Raw genomic sequence first — 22895 nt, forward strand, 5'->3', positions numbered from 1 at the left:
GACTGCTTTGGTCTTTATAGCCCACTATTCTTGTACCTTCCAGTGAAGCCCCATAAAAAGTTGGTTTTATGGTGGCCTCTATTGCCACAGGAGCTACTCCCCTGGATTGACCTCTTACTGTCTCATTTACTCTGCCTTAATGACCTCAAAACTCATTTCTAACTCTGCTTTGAAAGCTTAAGGATGAATATGAGCTTGTATTCTTCTCTGACCCATATTTTTACATTCAAGTGTGTCCCATGTCTTGTGTATGCCTTGAACCATTTTCCTTACAGACCAAGACAAGACTGCTTTATAGTGGTTGGTCAAAGTCCAAGTGTCCTCAAACGAATGCATACCAGACCAATGGTAAACTAAACTATGCATTTACAGCACCCTTCTTCTACCCCAGCACTCCTCCGCAAGAAAAACTTTGCTTAAGGTGTGGCTTACTGGTTGGTCCGTCCTCGCTCTCCCCTCCCCCACATCCATCCCTCAGCCAATCCCCAACACCTGCCGTGACTCACCTGAAAGGATTTGCATACAGGACCCACCCTGACTTGCGATTGGCCAGGTGCAGCCACTCTGCGTGAAGGCTCACCCACCAATGGATGTCGAGCTACATGACTCACAGGGAGAGCCAAGGCAAGTTGCTTCACTACACTTCTCCTTTTTTAAATTTCAAACAGCAGCCATTGCCTCGCTTTTTCAGGTAGAGGGCAGGTCAGTGTTCCACACGTTCTGTACAGCACTGTGTCCCTGGCACTTCCTAACTTGGATTATTTTTCTAAATTGCAGTGGTATCACTTTTTCCCCTTCAGTTTTTTTAAGTCACTTAGATCTGTCATGTGTTCTACTGTTAACATGGAGTTCGACACCCAAGCCCCTTGTCTTTGAGGTTAGTGACTGAGCTGTTTCTTTGAATTTCTGATTATATTTTGCTTCTTTATGGGTGAATAGGTGGTTCAAACCAATTAGAGTTGTTTATATGGGTTATGTGTTTACCATATGTGTTCCTCATTTGGTTTTCTACATTGCAAATGTGTCACAAGAAAATTATAAAGTAAGATGGCAAGTCAACGGCAAGAAAATGTCATGTTGATACAATTCAATGCTCAGCTTTTGTGGCATGTTTTGTGTGTTTTCATACATGACACATTTCATAACACGCTTTCTTAAAGATACCAACCAAGACATGTACCCATTGCTGTCAGTGACAATTTTGTTTTGGGCAGCACTAAAACTTTATCAAACACCTTTCATAAAACCGGGTAATCATTTATAACACTATTACAACGTACTTTATACCCTTTCATCCTTTTCCAGTAAAAGTGTAGACCGACATTGAGCTCAGACTTAAAAGACGTCGTTCAGATGTTAAAGGGTGGATAGCCAGAATAGATTCTGACCCTGTGCTTGCTTACAGCTGCACTGGGGTCGCACAGGATCCTGTTTAGATTAAGACACAGTGGCTCCAGATATGGCTCAGAAAACGTACCTCAATCCAATGATGAGAAATGCATTGCACTCTGAATTGTCCCATTATCCCAACTGTTATACCGAGAAGATTGAACGAGTCGTCCGACCCCAGCCTGTCTGACCCCAGTGCAGTTGTAAGCGAGCGTAGGGTTGGAATCTATTCTGGCTAAAGGGTGGATTGCGTGATGCTCAATGTTCTTGACACACCTTAGATACAATATGCTTGTTGAGGTATGCCAAGTAGATTCAAGCAGTGTTTTTATAAATGTATGCTTTGATTCTATCGAGGTTTCATTGCAATGAGAGATATATTGTTTGTGAGAATGATCATTTGTATGTTCGATGTCACGTCTTCGAGTCATTGCCATATATGGCGCGCTTTAGCTAGGGAGTGAAGCATGTTTTGCAAGCCCCCCCCCGCCCAAGCCCACATGAGAGTTTACAGTTGGTCATGGTGTAGAAAAACTTGTAATTATCTTTCATGGCAACTCTGAGTAGACCTTAGGCCATTATTCTGAAAAGGTTATGCATTCTTCTCACCGACTTTGCTTTGGTCTGGCTCTAGCCTACCACTAGAATATTTTCTTTTAAAAAGTAATTCATTGCTATAGTATCTAGATTCTAGAAGGTGCTCCTCCCCACTCCCTGCTGTTTGATTTCAGGCTTGCATATCAGGACTTAATCAGGCCACTGGAGCCCTGCACGAATGTTGCTCATTCTGTAAGGCAGATGAGGATCAGCAGGTACTCAATGCAACTCACGGGGGATGACAAAAAAGCTGGTGTTGTGCCACCATTATCTTCTATGCAGTTGTGGTAGGTTTCTGTTGCTAAAAATTGCAGCAGAGATAAAAGCCTGCTTCCTGTTTCACCAGAAACATGCTCTACACTGACAAACTGCTCATGAGCTTCAGAAATGGTCCAAACAACACATTGTGCACACGCCACTGAGCAAACATGGGACTGTTTAAACAACATTCATACATGCAAATGGAGCCTTTATTGAAGTTGGCAGTTGGAAATGTCTCTGTGACACACTAATAATAAAGTGCCCCATATATATTTTGTTGTATGGATCCAACAGACCTCGAAAGACCCAAAATAAAGCAGTTTAACTTAATGTTGGCTCAATAATCTTCTCACATATCATTTATGAAGCTTACATTCTACCTTGTAGATCTGATGTTACCAAATCAGCCCTCTGTGATTGTTGTCCTGATTCATGCAGGCTATGCCAGGCTGATGATCATGGCAACAAGACAAAACCAGGCTGCCCCCTTACCCCTCTCTATATCTCGCTCATGAAAAGTCCTAGTTATGAGGTCACTGTTTTGGTCTAGGTCATCAGGGTCTACAACTGGAAAATGTTATATTTAATCCCATGAGTCAATAACCCAGTTTGAACATTGGTGAATAGCTCAGTTGTGCCCCGTACCAATCCCGAATTTGCATCTGACCCAAATCTTGCCTCGTGCTCACCCTGGCCTCTTGATTTGGCTTGTAAATGAGGCACAGTACCTGAGGTTTGGCCATGACATGAGACAAACACACAACACACCAGAGCAGCCAATTGTTGGCTTATTGAGGGACTGTAGAGAGTTTCTGTCACAAGGGAGGGAGAGTCAGAGAGATAAAGAGAGGGAGGAAAGGAGGGAGGGAAGCAGTAGTGTCAGGTTGGCTCCTCACACAATACAGAGTCAACAAGTCTTAGCCTGTAATTAGGTCATTAGGCCTGGCCGAGGAGGAGGAGGAGGAAGGGTGGATTTAATCAGACCAGGCTTGGCATGCCTGCATATGGAACAATCGAGGGTTGGGTTTGTTCTGGTTCACATTTTCTCCTTTCACAATCCAGCCTGTGGCTGGCTTTGAATGACCCAAGGGCAGCAGTTTGTTTGAGCTGTATTGCGGTAGATGGGTAAATAAGCACACTCTGTGTCATGCTGTTGGCTTGTCATCAGTGTTGTTATGACACATTAACAATTTTCTTTCTCACATAGTCTAACAGGGGATCTCTGGTAACGGGGATGACATGATCTCAGGTGATGGGGATGACATGACATGGTCTCAGGTAATGGGTGTGACAGGAACCGGTTTGGGTTGGCAATTCTAGGTTGGGTTATGGTCCCTTTCCTCGATGTCCCGTGTGGCTCAGTTGGTAGAGCATGGCGCTTGCAATGCCAGAGTTGTAGATTCGATTACCATGGGGGACCAGTATGAAAATATATGCGCTCACTACCAATGTTCCCTGTAAACTGCACACAGCTCCCCTCAGACTGCCGCACAGAAGAAATATGAGCCTACAAAAATGGAACTTTACTCAACTTTCTACAATTTTAGTTAACACTATCAACGTTTCGCTCTACTGTGGGAATTGTGATCGAATCAATGCAATTTTAGCCACTTTCGATGTAATAGACATAAACAAAACGAACTATGCAAGATTTAGTATGCAAAACTAACTGTGCAAGAGATTTTCTTGTAGGCAGAGCTTGTTGGAGTAGGATTGTATTGCATTGACAGGCACGACTCAGGCCAGTACTCTACACAGACCAGTGCGCCATAATGAATCAGAGCTGCAGTAGGCCTATATGCAAATAGCCATTCCCATATATGGATCTGTGCCATTCACTATGAACTGGACTGTGTTTAGGATAAAGTATGAGCGGTTTCAAGTTTGGAGATCAAAGTGAGAGCTGCATGTAGTGCACATTTGTTCATATTATTTGCTAGTTAGTGAGTTATTTACCCAGTTATAGCCAATTTCTAGTCAACAATGGGGGAATGGTTGCTTCCAACAAGAGCACAAAATGTGTGCATTTCTAGCCATCTTTGTAAAGCGAGTCAAGTAAAGAGCTTTTTTGTCTTTAAAGGGGAAGTGTTAAATTTTGAGGAGTTATTGAATAAGCTAAGTAGCCAATAGACAGAGAGTAGCATAATTTGTCTGATTCGCTGTAATACTTGTATGGGAATAATAATTAATTTAATTTTGTAAAGTGGTTTCTTGCATCAAACACAACATTTTCAGTCACCTCCTTGTCTGAAGGACAAGTGGATGAACAGGTTAATGTGCTTTTTTTCTTTAAAACTAATGGAATGTAGGCATTGATGAACACCACACATTGGCTGCTACTGTAGGCTGAATGATGAACATCTATTTCCATGTTAAAATGTTATGGGATGTGTCTTTCTCCATTGTTTTTGATGGTGGGCCACTCTTGGTAGTCTTACATTATGATCAAATAGCCACAGTAGCCTACTGTGGGTACAGCCTCAGTGTTCACAGTAAACACGTGCCGGAACTGGCACAGAATTTTCACAACGTTCAAGTTTGCACTCAGCCGACCTGACATTTGCTTAGTGCCAAAAAAAAGGGAACATTGCTCACTACTTTAAGACGCTCTGGAAAAGACTGTCTACTAAATGACTAAAATGTAAATGTTTAGGGGTTTAGCGGCTTCACACACACATCTAAGGGCCTTAATGATGAGAAGATGGGCTGAAACAGGTCAAAATGTGCTTGAGGTTATCTGAGCTCTACACCTCTGGTTTGAAACTCCCCCCAACCCCTCCTTTATTGTGGGGGATGCTGCAGGCTCTAGCTAGCCGGATGAACAGGATGAAGACCCATACATGGACCCATTCAGTATCAATAGCCTTCAGCAATATATCATGTTGGGTAAAAGTGGGTGCTGTGTGAAATCTGTAGTTTTAAAAAAAATAATTAAAAAAAATCATTTTATGTGACATTGGAGCTCACGCTAGTCACCCTCAATTCCATCGTAAATCGTGGAACTGAGTTGAGTCGGCTAACAGTAACTGTGCGTTTCTGACTGTTCATGCTAAAAGTGCATGGTGGACATTGGCCACATTTGAAAGAGTTAGTACCATGTGTTTCTTGCGTTGCATTGCCTAGCTGAGGGTCCTTTGTGTTGACCCAGGGGTGGATTTGCATCACGTTTCCATACTCGTCTCTCCATTTCCATTGAGCAACCCGCAGCTCTCCCAATGTCGCAACTGTCTGACACACACACAAACAAGCTGAGACTGGCAGGCCATTGTTCTGAGGTACTGGGGAACCAGAACTGTGAGCTGGGTGTCTCATTACTGGAAGCAGAAACATAGGGCAGAATTTCTGCTCGCAATGGAATAATGATGTGAATTTCATTACAGTGACTGATGATGCTGATGTGATCTTGTTTGGCCACTGCTCTATGTGAGCTATCTTATAATACAGAGCTATATACAGGTAACTGCCAAAATAATGGAAACACTTGAGTAAATGAGGGATACAAAGTATATTGAAAGCACGTGTTTCCACACAGGTGTGATTCCTGAGTTAATTAAGCAATTAACACCCCATCATGGTTAGGGTAAAAAATGCTGGGCAGGCCATTAGTTTGGCTACCATGACTATAGAATGACAATGGCCCCATCCACAGGGCACGAGTGGTCGCTGAATGGTTTGATGAGCATGAAAACGATGTAACCATATGCCATGTCCGTCACAGTCATCAGACTCAACCCAATTGAACACTTATGGGAGATTCTGGACTGGCCCCTGAGACAGTGTTTTCCTCCACCATCAACAAAACACCAAATTATGGAATTTCTTGTGGAAGAATGGTATCGAATCCCTCCAATGGAGTTCCAGGCACTTGTAGAATCCATGCCAAAGTGCATTGACGCTGTTCTGGTTCGTGGGGACCCAATACCCTGTTAATACGCTTTATACTGGTGTTTCCTTTATTTTGGCAGTTACCTCTGTCACTAATCAGTTCCATCTGTCAGCTTGAGGTGACAAATTATTAAAAAATGCACAGGCCATGTCAGTATTTTCAAGTCACTGTTAATATCGGCATGATTATCATCCCTAGTTCAAAGAATCATCATGAGACGTTTTGGGATGCAAGATAGTCAGTCTCACAGGCTTGTTTGGTTTGTGAACCAGGGTGATCAATACCACATCTGACTCATGTTTGGGGAACACTCTGAGCGGCACGCTCCCATTGCCCTCCCTACCAAATCTCTTTTTCCTCTGCCTCGCAGGATCTTTAGCCAGCTTTATTACCTCCCCCCATAACCAAATACCCACCAGAGCCCCCTCTATCTCTCCCTCCCTACCTCCCTCCTTCCCTCCTACACTAGCCCTGAGGAATGGGCGGGTGCACTTGATTCCCACCACCATGCCCCCAGTCAGCCCGTTATGGTAATTTAAAAAAGTGTGGTTTGTGTGAAAGATGAAGTCACACCTTCCTATTAATAATGTTCTCGGTTAATGCAACATCAGGCCTGTTAGCTGAGGAGGTGGAATCTTTACAGCTCTGGGAATAGGGTTGGCAGTGTCAACAGGGTGCCTTGGGTTATTGGTGCCATAGCAAGGCTATTTACTGAAATACAATGGAAATTCAACAGAATCCATCATCTTGAAAATTAGGATCCTTTCTTAGTAAGGACAACAAATATGCTCAGGCTTGTCAAGTAAGTCAGCACTGCAGGAGTATGTTGCACGTCTTTAAAGATAAATGTTATTGTAATTTCCCATTAAAACCATCAATGGTTCAGTAGCGCCTCTTGTTAAATGTCTGTGTCTATCATGGAAACATCACATGTATGTGGGCGGCAAGAGAAATATAGAGTTTTTTTTCTCCGAAATATATTCATTTCAGCAATGATGGCTTCTTCATTCAGATGAAACAGTGCTACTTGCAACTTTTCTTGTTTAGTGAAGAGATGGTAGGTGGAGTAGCAACGTTTCCACCAACTTCAACTGACATCTCAGAAGAGCACAGTATAATTATGTGGCCTCTGCACATGCATCTACGGCATCATGTTTTTCTTTCCAGCTGCATTGGTCCAGACCCACCCTTAATGAGGTAACATGCCTTAAAAAGACATTACAGTGCTTCGACTGCGGGACACATCAAGCCTAATACTACAGATGTCGGATCTTAATTTGACCAGTGTTGTCGTGGCAAAAAGAATCCTGCAGCAACAGGACAAAAGTAGGCCTCACGAAAAGTATAACACACTGTTAATATAGCAGTGTGTTAGCGCAGATTTTCAGTGAATTTATGTAAATCATGAAGCTCATCTGGACTTCCTGCAGCGCAGGAAAACTCTCAGCAGCAAAATAGTTGCTGAGAGGACACCTGGATTCAAATGACCACCAACCAGTAATTTGAATCCAACTCTAACTTCTACTTCTTCTCCTTATAGAGTATCACTCACAGCTGGCTTAATACAATCTGTTACACTGCCGTCTTCAATAGCATCTGGGCCTGCAATGCAGCGCCATGTAATACAATCAGCCATTCTGACGCTGGGAGATAAGGATTTTTCTTTACGGTTTTCGGATCCTTGGCTCCCAGACGGCCCAGTTGCACTGTTGTCTGTGGTTGGACGGGAGTGAAGTGGGCCTCTGCAGTCAGTGGTGTGGAAAACTGTGCCCTGCCTTTTATGCCTTTCATGACTCTAGGAACACAGACTACTCCTGTGTCTGCTATGCTCTGAGCCTTCACCCAGACACATGCATGTGCCCACAGTTACAAAGACTATCTCAGAACCTCTGTTCAAATGCCAAAGCCTTGTTCGTCATTAAAACTGTCCATACCTTCCATGACTCCGGTACAGAGGCGGATCTTGTCTGCTAGGCTTCTGACTCAGACATATGCAATAGCCCACAATTACAGAGACAAGATCAGAACCTTAATCAAAATGCCTTGCTCAATGCTTTAGAAGACAAGCTCAGAACCTCAGAAACTGAGAATAATAATGTCACAGTTGTGAATAGAGCCAAGGCCAGTGGGGAGGACATGAGAACAGTGTGAGGTATGAAGGGAAAAACCAGATACAGGATGGCTGCTTGGACTGATGTTGTGAGAAAGTGGCTTCACATGTGTTAGACAACAACCATGGTGACATCAAGAAATTATAAATATTCTGCATGCGGATTGGTCTGTATTGTGCAGTTTTGTAGCTAATAATGGCTTGGGTTCTAAAAGGTTGCATCCAAGGATGGAGATAGTTCTGTATAATGTAAAATATGTTGATAATTATGTACTCACAATTCACTTAATTAATGGAGGAACTTTCACTGTACCCAAAATTGCCACAGAAAACATGTCTAAAAATAATCTGATGCCATAAGAAGCCAGCTCTTATTTCTGAGCTAGAATGTCTCCTAAAATGATCCACGCTGCCTTGGCCATATCGAAGTTCAATGTTAATGCAGTCACAAAATGGCATCACAGAGCCTGGTTGAGAATGGCTGCCAGTGGATGAGTGTAAGTTGCCAGCCATTAAGCTCTCCCAAAGCAGCCTCTCTAATACAGTAATGTAGCGGAGATCAGCTTGGATCAATACAGACTGAGCTGAGATGAGAGTGAGGATGACAGGGAATGCTGTCTGTGGCTTAGGGCATGATGTACTACAGTACCCATAATGCCTGTCTCCTTACCAATACATGGCTTGTATGTATCCAGGACAGGATAGTACATACAGTTGAAGTCGGAAGTTTACATACACTTAGGTTGGAGTCATTTAAACTCGTTTTTCAACCACTCCACAAATTTCTTGTTAACAAACTATAGTTTTGGCAAGTCGGTTAGGACATCTACTTTGTGCATGACACAAGTCATATTTCCAACACTTGTTTACAGACATATTATTTCACTTATAATTCACTGTATCACAATTCCAGTGGGTCAGAAGTTTACATACACTAAGGTAACTGTGCCTTTAAACAGCTTGGAACATTCCAGAAAATTATGTCATGGCTTTAGAAGCTTCTGATGGGCTAATTGACATGATTTGAGTCAATTGGAGGTATACTTGTGGATGTATTTCGAGGCCTACCTTCAAACTCAGTGCCTCTTTGCTTGACATTATGGCGAAATCAAAAGAAATCAGCCAAGACCTCAGAAAAAAATTGTAGACCTCCACAAGTCTGGTTCATCCTTGGGAGCAATTTCCAAACGCCTGAAGGTACCACGTTCATCTGTACAAACAATAGTATGCAAGTATAAACACCATGGGACCACGCAGCCATCATACCGCTCAGGAAGGAGATGCGTTCTGTTTCCTAGAGATGAATGTACTTTGGTGCGAAAAGTGCAAATCAACCCCAGAACTACAGCAAAGGACCTTGTGAAGATGCTGGAGGAAACAGGTACAAAAGTATCTATATCCACAGTAAAACGAGTCCTATATCGACATAACCTGAAAGGCCGCTCAGCAAGGAAGAAGCCACTGATCCAAACCAGCCATAAAAAAGCCAGACTACAGTTTGCAACTGCACATGGGGACAAAGATCATACTTTCTGGAGAAATGTCTCTGGTCTGAAATGTTTGGCCATAATGACCATCATTTTGTTTGGAGGACAAAGGGGAAGGCTTTGAAGCTGAAGAACACCATCCCAACCGTGAGTCACGGGGGTGGCAGCATCATGTTGTGGTGGTGCTTTGCTGCAGGAGGGACTGGTGCACTTCACAGAATAGATGGCATCATGAGAAAGGAAAATTATGTGGATATATTGAAGCAACATGGGTCTTCCAAATGGACAATGACTCCAAGCATACTTCCAAAGTTGTGGCAAAATGGCTTAAGGACAACAAAGTCAAGATTTTGGAGTGGCCATCACAAAGCCCTGACCTTAATCCTGTAGAAGATTGTTGTGGGCAGAACTGAAAAAGCGTGTGAGAGCAAAGAGGCCTACAATCCTGACTCAGTTACACCAGCTCTGTCAGGAGTAATGGGCCAAAATTCACCCAACTTATTGTGGGAAGCTTGTGGAAGGCTACCCGAAACGTTTGACCCAAGTTAAACAATTTAAAGGCAATGCTCCCAAATACTAATTAAGTGTATGTATACTTCTGACCCACGGGGAATGTGATGAAAGAAATAATAACTGAAATAAATAATTATCTCTACTATTATTCTGACATTTCACATTCTTTAATTTAGGTTATTTAAGATTTCTTAATTGTTTGTATTTAAAATTGAGTTGTGTTACACTTAGATGCTCTGGGAAAGTTAAATCAGTCAAGTTTTTGAGCATTATTCCAATATGATGCTTTCCCTTGGCAAATTGCCAATCAACTTCGACTCGAGTGGAAATTTAAAGTCTTTGTCACCTCTAACTCATGTTTACCTTAATCACTACCTACTCTCTCAAGTGCTGCTCATTAGTTCTGTTCCATTGACTCAAAACAGTAATTCTAAATTTTTTCCTTCAACTTGTTAAATTGAGTGTTTGAGCTTCCATCACTGTGAAGGATGGCAACATTTACATCATTATCCTCCTCGCAGAAAGATTACGTTTAGAAATGCATGCCAGTAAGTAAATTAATTACTCACGCTCTTTGAGGGTTGTGTGATTGAAATACTCGTTCACGGCTCTGGGAGTGTGTGTTTGAATATACATGTATATTCTCTCTCTCTCTCTCTCTCTCTCTCTCTCTCTCTCTCTCTCTCCCTCTCACTCACTCACTCACTCACTCACTCACTCACTCATTCGCTCACTCTTTCTCTGTCTCTTTGTTCCTAAGCAACACTCCTTGTTTACCTATGCATTTTTTTATGATTTATTATTGTGATTTTCATCAGGAGAAGTCACAGGCCCCCAAGAGATTTTTGTCTATTCCCTTCATTCAAAGTAGCCTCAGTGTCAAGGCTATTATGTTTCTTAGAAATTACGGGATGGTACTTTAAAATGACACGATACTCAAACACCTTTTTGGTAATGTTGTGTGCGCACAGTGTCATATAGGTTTCCCACCTAGAATCATACACACTGATCACTCAGCGGTAAAGTAGGCCGACTACATTCATTTCACCTCCTATGGTTGAACAACAACACATCGCCATTCTGCCCATCTTATAGAACAATGCATGTTTGTCTCTATGGCCATGTGGTTTATTGTCCTCATCTCCTGCATCAATGATGCACCTTCCCCTCTGCTATCATAAACAAATGGTCTGCTTTATAAAGCCCGGCCTGTGCAGCTCCACAAATATTGACCTGTACCGGCTTGGCTCCCTCTCTCCTACCTGCACCCAGCCTCACACCATACAATACCCTGCAGGGAAACCACATGACAAAACGTAATCACTAGAACATGAAGAGCTACAGCAATTTGATGGATGTTGATTTTAGTAATTATATTCTATGATTCTGAACACAATTGGTCCCAAGCTTGTCCCTCGCCCCTACCAACTCACTTGGAGGGCCCTCCATTGTCATGTGTTGCTTATGAAGCTCAGAGGGTGATTTCCAGACTTCCAGTGGCGAGGGGATCAATAAACCCATCAACTTTGGGACGCATTCATGACTTGAATGATGCAATTTATGTTCCACTTAAAAAAAAAACATTTTTTTTTTTTTTTTTTTAAATCCCCCTGTCATTTTACATGATATAAACCTCAGTAACAGTTCATTTGGGAGATATTTTGTTTGTTTTATGTGGCAGGTCTCAAAATCAGAGAAAAACAAACACACGTGTCATATAATTAGGCACACCTCACTTCCGACACATCATTTTCATCACAGTAATGTTGTTGTTTTTTCATAAAAAATGTGAGAAGCAGTTATTCTCTCGTCAACCCTCAAAATCTCTCGTCAACCCTCAAAAAGGAAAGACTTGCATGCATGCTGTTTATGTTAGCTGTGTATGTGCCGTTAAGGGAAAGGCGTTTCTCTGTTTTGAGCCAGCTGCTTCTTTGCTAGGTCTTCTTTGCAGCATTTAACCATGTTACTGGACAGTAATCAAGATGGGACAAGACCAGCGCCTGAACAACTAGTACTGTTGATTTTTGTGTAAAAAACACAGAACATCTTTTTATAACAGACATCCCCTCATATCCACAACAACTTTGCCATGATAATTGCCCATCCAGTGCTATACCTAGGACTTTAACTTCCTCAACTTGCTCAATGGTCACACTCTTTATGTACAACACTAGTCGAGGTTTATGTCTTAAAATTGGTTTTGAACCAAATACAATGCTTTTAGTTTTAGATGTACAGTGCTTTCATAAGGTACTCATACCCCTATACTTATTACACATTTGTTGTGTTACAGCCGGAATTTGAAATCTAACAACACAGCTCCAACTATCATCTTATTATCCATTTCTTTTGGAAATGTCATCTGAGTCAGTACAAGTTGACTGCCCTTTTCTAGTTGCATGGTGAAAGTCAATAGGTAACATGTTCTCTGAAAAATAACATTGTATTATTCTCTATCAGTTTACCAAGAACAGTCAGCAAACTGGCTGTTGGAGCCAGCAAAGGGTGCTTTACTATTTTTAGGCAGTGGAATTACTATAGATTCCTTACACACCTGTGGACACACACACTCCGTTATGCTTTGGTTAAAGACAAGTCATATAGGGGTGGCAAAACAGTCTGCTACCATTCTCAATATTTTACCATCAAGATTGTCTATACCTGGTGGCTTATATATATTTATGGATAACAATAGTTTTTCCACCTCTCCAACACTATCTTGACCAAATTCAAAACTGTAATCCTTCTCTTTCATTATTAGACATTTTATTTATTTATTTTAACCATATGATGGTACTGTTAAATGTTATTTAACTTCTGAGTTTTTCCACTTTACTAGTGAAATAGTCATTGAAATGATTGGAAATATAAAACATTTTGGTTGAAAATGACCCACCAACTTCAATGAACGATGAATTGAGTTTTCTGCTCATGATGTACATTTCAGGTACTCTTTTTCCATTGTGTTTTATGTAATTTATTCTTGTTTGGTAATATAATTTCTCCTTCTTTTTTTGTTAAGTTTATTCACATAATTTCTCAATTTACAGTATGTCAACCTATCAGTGAGCAGCCTGACTTGTTTGCCACCTCTTTTGCATAATTTATTTGAACCATACACTTTTTTCAATTCATCATCAATCCGAGTGGCTCCAACAGCTCATTTTACAAATACTTCCAGTACTGCATCTGGATTCACTTCCTCATACACATCAGACCACCAAACATTTTTACATCTTCAACAAGAATCTTTGTCTTTTCTTGTTATTGCCACAATGTTATGGTCACTACAGCCAATGGAAACTGATATTGCTTTGGAGCAAAGCTCGGCAGCATTAGTGAAGTTATGATCAATATATGTGAATGTCACAGATCCAACACTATTGATATGCACTCTAGTTTGTTGAGTGATAACCTCTGTCATATTACAGGCATTAGTCACAGTTATAATCTTCCTCTTGAGAGGACAGCTAGTTGCTAACCAGTCAATGTTCAGGTCACCCAGAAAATAGACCTCTCTGTTAACATCACACACATTATCAAGCATTGCAACACATATTATCCAAATACTGACTGTTAGCACTTGGTAGAATATAGCAGCACCCCAAAAGAAGAGGCTTTAGATGAGGCAGGTGAACTTGCAACCACAAAACTTCAACAACATTTGACATGAGATCCTCTCAAAGTTTACGGTAATATGGCTCTGAACATATACAGCAACACCTCCCACATAGGCATTCCTGTCTTTTCTGTAGATGTTATATCCGTGTATTGCTACTGCTGTATCATCAAAGGAATTATGTAAGTAAATTTCAGAGATGGCCAGTATATGAATCTTATCCGATGTCAGCAAGATATTAATTTCATTAACCTTATTTCTAAAGCTACAAATATTAATATGGGCTATTCTTAGCCCTTTCCTTGGTAGCTTATTAGAGATATGTGTGTGCGTGTGATGTTGGGCTGAAGCTACTGACCCTGAGGCTTGGCGCTCTCATTCCTCCCAGGCTTTTAGGAGGGAAGGTGGACAATGATCATGTCGTAGCGGATGTAATGTTCTAGCAATGTTCTCATGCTCTGTGGCAGCTTTCATAGCTGGGATAAGTTCTTTCTGCCTCTGGCGCACAGATTCAGATAAGTTCCTGTTGAGGAAGATGTTAGTCCCTCTTAAGTTCTTTGCTCTCTCCAGAACAACCATCTTGTCCTTAAAACTCACGAACTTGACCACTATCGGCCTGGATATCTCACCTGGGCTGGTTACATGTTTTCCAGACCTGTAGGCGTGCTCCCCCTCAGTCTTCATATGAGCCATCTGCTGCTTTTCACTGATAATTTGTCTTACTTTCTTCTTAGTGACGACCCAGTTCTCATGTGAAGACTGTTATGCTGGTATTTCATTGTCTGAAGTGCGATAAGCTCATTTGAAGAAGAGATAGTGTTCTCCCAGTTGTCTAAGGTGTGAGTGGTCCTGGCTGTCAGGGTTTTAGAGGGTATCAGATTGTAAGAGCTGATTTTATGGTTGTTTAGCTGTTTACAGACAGCTCACTCTTAGTCTTTACATTTCTGCTAAAGCTGCAAATTGAGTAATTTCGCTCCTAATCTGTGGGATTTCTAACTGAAGTGATTTACCCAAAGGAAATATGCCACAATTTCAGAACTTAATGTACGATTCTACTCAATGCAGTACTATAGATGCAGGCAGAGGCATCATGCAAGTGATTTGTTTGAATCGGCACTGATTACCAAATTCAATGTCTTTAAATTGATTGTTTTTAAAAAAAACTGAAGAAATCTACAAATGCATCAAATTGAAGTTTCCATTCGGTTTCAATGCCTCTGGATGCATGCAAAAAACTCCTTCGCCCACAGACAAGTCCCATCTAGCACATTTGGTTTCTTGGAAGTTGTGGGAACGTCCGTTTTTGGTCTCCAATTGATTCTGAGAACGAAGCCATACGTTTCCGGAACAGTAAAACATAACATTTTTTAAACGGAAATTAAAATGTTGCCTGTTCTGGGAACGTATGCTTTTGGTTGCAGGGAGGTTCTGCGAACATTTTACTATAGTTCCTGAAAGTTTTTAGGTTAACTGTTTTGAAAACCAAGCACAGCCAGGACACATGGAAATTCATTTGCTTAGGCATTAATCATGCAAACACAATTTTTTTTTATTGTGGTACAGCATCAGTGAGATTTGAAACTATCATCATATGCTCTCTAGCCATGGAATTAGTCCACTGCACCACCAGGATAGAGCTAGCATTCCATGTTTTTTTAATGCATACAAAGTTGTTATTTATATTCCATTTAAACAGACCCCATTTCAAAGGAAATAAGCACTCATTAAGTTTAGGTGTAGCCAAAACACCTGAACACACTTAACAAGATGGCGGATAGAGAGAGTTTTGTTGACGCAGAGAACAAAATATATGTTTTTGAAATAACATTATTTTAATGTTCTTCGAACACTACTGTTTTCTTGTGGTTTTTATGGAACTTTTTCTTGCTTCTACATCTGCATTGCTTGCTGTTTGGGGTTTTAGGCTGGATTTCTGTACAGCACTGTGACATCGGCTGATGGAAAAAGGACTTAATAAATACATTTGACTGATTGATTGATGTCCTGAGAACATGACTTTAAATAGAACCATGAGGAAACCTGCAGAAAAGGTTGTGCTGAAGTACTGAAATTCCCACAGAAGAACATTGTTTCTTAACATTCTCTGAACGCTCTGAGAACATGACTATAAATAAAACCATGAAGAAACCCGCAGAAAATATTATGTTGAAGTAATGAAATTCCCACAGAAAACACATATGGTTCTCAGAACGTTATATGCTAGCTGGGTATCCTGCATCATTCCCAGAATGTTGTGGGAAGGTTGAATGAAAAATAACCATAAGACAACCACGCACTCACCAAGCTATAAGAAACACAGCTGTGGTAGCTTTATTTTATAGCATTTGACCCCAAACTTTGGCCAAGCCTGCGATAAGATTGAGGCCAATGAAGCAGAGTTAAGCTCCTCTTTCTGTAGGTGTGCTGACTGTGTGTGTTGCTGATTTGCAGCATGCCTGACGATGGGTGGACGCACCAGCCCGCTTGTGTCCAGACCTGTTTTGGTATGTACCGCTCTTAGCAGCCATGTCCCCACTCCCAGAAGGAGCCAAAGCCTCAGTGTTCTGATAGTACTCCAAGATTTGAGGGCACAATTTCAATAAAGGCTCGGTATGCTGTAATCTCTGCCTCAAGCAACTACTGGAGAAACAAAAGTATCTTGACTGCATTTTCCTCCCCGTTTGATAGCCTCTCTCTATGGAACCATGATTCTTAGGGTAAGCCTTGCCAACTTGCATGTATTACCAGTTGGAGAATGCAGAGCAAGTTTCAAGGTGCAGTGGTCGTCTGATGAGGCTAAAAAGCAGGAATCTCGCTGTCAACTTTTTTTTTAGTTCAAGGTTGCTGCTGCATGAGTGGCTGTGTGTGAAGCATGGGTGTTGTGCTGCTGGTATGTTTAAGGCATGGTTTTTCTCCCCTCTTGGCGACCTGTGCTGTGACATGTTGGTATTTGCACACATGTAAACAGATCAGGGATGTGTGTGTGTGTGTGTGAGTGTGTGTGTGAGAGAGAAAGAGTGAGATGGTGGGGACAGTGCTATTTCATAACCATACCATGGAGCATAGTTTAAAAAAGTCCTTGTGAGGGCCATTGGACTTGGAATTAGCTTCAGAGGGCCCTGTTTTAGCAGTAGTTTCCAGTTCATTTGGGCACAAACTGGTAGAATCAATGTTATTTCAACGTAATTTGTCAATGTACTGTGACGTGGAATTGTGGAAAATACATTGGATTTGAAATAAATCATCAACTGTTGTTTTGAGGGTGAAATTTCAGTCACAGGATTATGTCATCATTGTAACCAATTTTCAACATAGACAAACCTTGCATAAAATATGTAGAATTTGTACCTTTGAAATAACGTCAAACCTTCAACGTCATTGCACTATGTACTTTTATTGTAATCTCATCTGCAATCCAGGTCACTTGGTTGCACTAATAGAGGAAGCACAGTGATAACACATCAAGTTGTTTTATAAAAACAAAATATCTGACATTGTATTCCCATTTGAACTTTGTTGCGCTTTTAAATGGTTGAAAGCGCTGTGATACCACTTTTAGATGACTACTAAACCAAAAATCCAACATTGTTAGGTTGGGCTTTTAAAAAAATTATATTGTTGAAAGCATACATTAGGAATTCAACAAACTTCTGCCTGTCTTTTGGAGTCGGTGAATGAAGGTTGAAATCTCATTGGAATGTGTTATATGAATACAAAATATCTAACATTGTATTCCTATTTGAACTGTGTTGTGCTTTTAAATGGTTGAAAGCATACATTAGGAATTCAACAAACTTCTGGCTTTCTTTTGGAGTGGGTGAATTGATCAACATCTCAACCAAATATGAAAAAAATTGTCACGTTGAAATGATGTGGTGTGCCCAGTGGGATGTTAACGTTTAGGCAGCTGTTGCTTAGGAGATAGGTTGGGATAGGTTGGGATACTGGATGGAGTTGAAAGTGTTTTTGCTATTCCAGTTTGGTCACGTACCAAATTCTTCCCCCACGGCAGCCAAAACAACGGGAGAGCCTTCAAAACAAAGCATTTCAAATATTTCCAAGAGAGTATAATTGTCAATGCGTAAGAGGCAGCTGAACTGAGGCTGAAAGAGAGACATACTTTAGTCGTCTCTGTCTTGTGTCTGTGTTTTTCCATTTCAACCCATTTTGTCACTCAAACACATAAGGTCCTGAAAGCCCCGAGAGAGAGAGAGGCATAAACGACTAACACCCACCCAAGATCATATCACAGATTTCAAAACCATTAGATATTCTATCAAAATCATACATAAACCTCAAACTTTCTTTTGACGTGCCTTGAGAAGTAGGGAAGTAATTCTTGGACCAAGGACAAATGTGGAGATTCTTCAGCAAGAGAGTCATCCGTCTACACTCACATTTTGCAATCATGTCAGTTTGCTATTGGATCCTGCGAATTGGCCCCAAGCTAATTATTTCACCTCAGTGCACATGAAGCAGGTTGGAGATGGGGGCAATGATGATGAGCAAACAAGCATCTCCCATGTGAGATGTGTATTGCTGCTCTTCAGCACATAATTTTATATACTCATATACCATTTGTTTGGTCACGTATGACCAATAGGCACCTTCGCCGTTTCCAGATGCTAATCATTCTTGATATTTTGTGAACAGGTAAAATGGCCAAATGGACATTTGAATAAGTAGCTTCTAGTAGCGATCAAGTAGCTACTAGCTTTACTTAAGAGATAAGGGGACATATGTTTTTAGTGTCCCTTGCTGCAATTTCCTGTCCTGCTTTCACAACTCTAATGGCTCTTCCTATCTATGGCGTGTGGCCTGTTGCTACATAATATAAATAGATTGCTGGTGGTGGGGTGGTAGTTCTAAAAAAATGTTTTTTTTTAGAATCCATGGTTTAGACAGTGGGCCCATTTACTGCTGGTAAAATAGAATATATTACGGAATATACAGTGCATTCAGAAAGTATTCAGTTTTCCCACATTTTGTTTCGTTATAGTCTTATTCTAAAATTGATTAAATTGTTTATTTCTCTCTCATGAATGTACACACAATACCCCATAATGACGAAGCAAATATTGGTTATTAGAATTTTTTGCAAATGTTTAAAAATAAAAATATCACATTTACATAAGTATTCAGACCCTTTACTCAGTACTTTGTTGAATCACCTTTGGCAGCGATTAAAGCCTCGAGGCTTCTTGGATTTGACGCTAAAAGCTTGGCACACCGATATTTGGGGAGTTTCTGCAGATCCTCTCAAGCTCAGGTTGGATGGGGAGCATTGCTGCACAGCTATTTTCAGGTCTATCCAGACATATTTGATCGGGTTCAAGTCCGGGCTCTGGCTGGGCCACTCAAGGACATTCAGAGACACTCCTGCTGTGTGCTTAGGGTCGTTGTCCTGTCGGAAGGTGAACCTTCGCCCCCAGTCTGAGGTCCTCAGTGATCTGGAGCAGGTTTTCATCAAGGATCTCTCTGTACTTTGCTCTGTACATCTTTCCCTCGATCCTGACTAGTCTTCCAGTTCCTGCCTCTGAACACCATCCCCACAGCATGATGCTGCCACCACCATGCTTCACAGTAGGGATGGTGCCAGGTTTCCTCCATACATGAAGCTTGGCATTCAGGCCAAAGAATTCAATCTTGATTTCATCAGACCAGAGAATCTTGTTTCTCATGGTCCGAGAGTCCTTTAGGTGCCTTTTGGAAAACTCCAAGCGTGTTGTCATGTGCCTTTTACTGAGGAGTGGCTTCCGTCTGGCCACTCTACCATAAAGGCCTTCTGGAAGGTTCTCTCATCTCCACATATGAACTCTGGAGCTATGTCAGAGTGACCATCTGAGTGGCCAGCTCAGGGAAGAGTCTTGGTGGTTCCAAACTTCTTCCATTTAAGAATGAGGCCACTATGTTCTTGGGGACTTTCGATGCTGCAGAAATGTTTTGGTAACCTTCCTCAGATCTGTGCCTCGACACAATCTTGTCTCGTAGCTCTACGGACAATTCCTTCGACCTCATGGCTTGGTTTTTGCTCTGACATGCACTGTCAACTGTGGGACCTTATATAGACAGGTGTTTGCCTTTCCAAATCATGTCCAATCAATTTAATTTACCACAGGTGGACTGCAATCAATTTGTAGAAACATCTCAAGAATGATCAATGGAAACAGGATGCACCTGAGCTCAATTTTTTGTCTCATAGCAAAAGGTCTGAATACTTATGTAAATAAGGTATTACTGCTTTTTTTAATTCTAAAAACAAGTTTTTGAATTGTCATTACAGGGTATTGTGTGTAGATTGATGAGGAAAAAATGAATTCAATCCATTTTCGAATAAGGCTGTAAGGTAACAAAATGTGGAAAAAGTCAAGGGACATGCTGATCTGGTCCTACCTCTGTGGATATTTGGTTAAAGTTTTAGGCCTTTGTGTCATATTCTGCTAATCTTTTAGGTATCCTGAAATATCAGTTTGGGTTAAATAAGGGACTGTCTAAACCCCGTTGCATGTATGAGGAAATGTGCATAGGGCTGTTTCATGTTTCATGTTCTCTGCGTTTTTTGTGGCTGCCTCTGACTTTATCCTCTATTGCACTTTAAGAAGAAGTTGTACTAAAGGGTCACCCTTGAATGTTTACATTTGGTAAGCTTCGAATGGAAATTTGTTGCCAGAACAGCTGGGCTAACAACTCATAAAATACTTTGAGGGGCCTCATATGAACCATCCTGATCTCGCAAGCTTACCTTCCGTTTCTCACGAGATCAGGATCGTTCGTACGAGGCTAAAGTAACTACCCACTGGGCAAAAAAAAATCAACACTGTTTCCACGTCATTTTCATCCAAAAAAGCCATCACCGTACTGTAAGGGTATTTCATATTTCCTTTACCAAACTTCTAACATAAATCCAATGGCAGGGTGACATTTTTTGTTTGATTTCACATTGAGTCCAGATCAGTTGACAACTCATCCAAATGTAAATTAAAACTAGACATTGAACTGACGTCTGTGCCCAGTGGGTATTAACTGTCGTGGAGAGGAACTATAGTGTTGATTTTTTAGAACTACTGGCAGGACAGTGTTACAGGAACGTGGTTAGAATTGGCGTGAAACCAGTGACGAAAGGGGCCAGCTTGGTGGTGCGGTATGGTGTGCTGCAGTGGAAGGCAACACCTTGCTCAGGAACACATGGGGGTTTCTATGTGTGTGTGTCTATATGTGGGATTGTTAGATGTGAGTGTGAGTTTTGAAAGGGCACGTGTAGCATATCAAGGTTAACAAGAAGATGCCCACTGACTCCATTTCCATTCACTAACACGGCCATTATGAACAGTAAACTTAGTATTACTCGCTGACATGTAAAAAGGTGCGATGGAGGTCGAGGAATAAGTCCTTGTTCAAGGTTGGTCTTTCTGAGGAGATACATTTATTTAATCAGATCTGCAATCGCAAAACAGGAATTTTCTATACACGCATGAGTTTTGGACTTTGGAAGGCACAGAGAAGGGGTAGAAACACATCAAAGGCCGAATCAGTTGGTTAGAAGGAAGGAGGGGGAGTTGAAAGAACTTTCCACTCTTGCACCGAGAGAGACGTTTTCTACTGAATGTGGTTTAACAGACAGGAAGTCGCTGAAACCCAGTGATGCATTTCCTGTCAGTGCAAGCTTTACAGGTCAGTTTGTGGCTGCTGTTTCAATTCTCTCAATTATATTTGCCGCCTCTATTTTCACTACACTCCCTCTTCTCTCTGTTTCCTCATGCATGGTATGCTCTGCCATGATATGAGGGGTGTGTGCCAATATATTTCCAAAGCCTCAGGATACTTGTGTAGGCTACAAGTAAGCTACAATTGATTATTTAAAGATTAGTATGATTTAACATCCATATGAAGACTCAATGCAGAAGTCATGTGAATGTTGGTCATCTCACTGTGATCAATAAATTAATCATGGCTGAGACTACACACATAGCTGATATTTCTGCTTTAAAAAGTAGTAAATTACCATGCAAATGATCATGGATTAACAGGCACTCATGTGACTCTATGAGCTGCGGGTTAGCACTAACAGCACCAGTCTGTGTTTTCACACCCCATAGAATGCTAGCAACAGCTAGCAACAGCTAGCTCTTCAGAATTAGCCCGTGCGAGTTAGCACTATTATCTCCAGCCTGTTGTCACGCACCAAAGAATGCTATAGCTCTTTCGGGTTTGCCATAGTAAGTTAGCACTAGCGGCACCTGTCTGGGTGAGGGTGTGGGTGCTGCTGCCTTCAACCTTGTTTTTATCGCTGTCTTCATTTGGCTGTGGCACGACCAGCCGATGCCGTGCATTTCTACAACAGACAGACATCACTGTTGTTTTGGAGGCAGCTGTTGTGTTTAGAATGACAACTCCATTATCAACTTGATGTTGTTTAATGTCAACTCATACAGAATAGAGTAATCAATCCCATATCACAGACGTCAGGCATAACAGAACAATAACAGCACTGTTGAACTGTGTGTTAATGTTACTCTTAATGCAACACCACTAACTCAGATATATCAGAGTGCAGACATAACAGCAGCATGTTTTGTTGTTTTACTGGCCCCACTCTCTCTTACTGGCTGTTATTATAGGATTCCTATGTCCACTGCCTTCCTTTCTGGCCATATATCTCGCCCCGGCATGGCAACTTGCAACCCCCTATTACCCAATAAAGTTTTGTCAGTTTAAACATGCCGTGACTGTGAGCATTGTGCCATAGCCCATTCCATAGCCCATGCATGGACATGTACATGTGCTGAGCAGAGCTGAGAATACTTCTACCAGTTTTTATACACACACACACTGGTGTAGGTTGTGGTGGCGGTGAAAGTACCTTCTGTGTCTGTGTATGCTCTGTTCTTTGCCTGGCATGGAGGTAGCAGCCTCTTAATTGCTGTCCCTTCACTCTGTCGAATTAGCAAACAGTCACCTCATAGGACTATGACCTTTGGATAATTCCCAATCAACCGGGCTAGTTTGCCTTGAAAGGTTGTCTGTTCTTTCTTC

At 41.4% G+C, this 22895-nt stretch overlaps 1 protein-coding gene across 6 annotated transcripts in view; it reads left to right on the forward strand.

The window, feature by feature from the left end:
• Nucleotides 1-22895, forward strand: part of LOC110505187 (ETS-related transcription factor Elf-1) — an 82020-nt gene that overhangs the window by 19497 nt on the left and 39628 nt on the right. Inside the window, exons 1-2 of one of the 6 annotated variants that reach the window (XM_090219939.1) lie at nucleotides 601-877; nucleotides 16314-16366. The exons of 2 other annotated variants lie outside the window; for them this stretch is intronic. The gene's annotated coding sequence lies outside the window, so the exon portion shown is untranslated. Of the gene's footprint in view, nucleotides 1-566; nucleotides 878-16313; nucleotides 16367-22895 lie in introns of those variants that run through there. 3 more of the 6 variants (XM_090219940.1, XM_036969627.2, XM_021584227.3) reach the window with 3 other exon arrangements.

Source organism: Oncorhynchus mykiss, chromosome 25 (genome assembly GCF_057628025.1).
Source record: "Oncorhynchus mykiss isolate SJ-2025 chromosome 25, ASM5762802v1, whole genome shotgun sequence".
NCBI classification, from domain to species: Eukaryota; Metazoa; Chordata; class Actinopteri; order Salmoniformes; family Salmonidae; genus Oncorhynchus; species Oncorhynchus mykiss.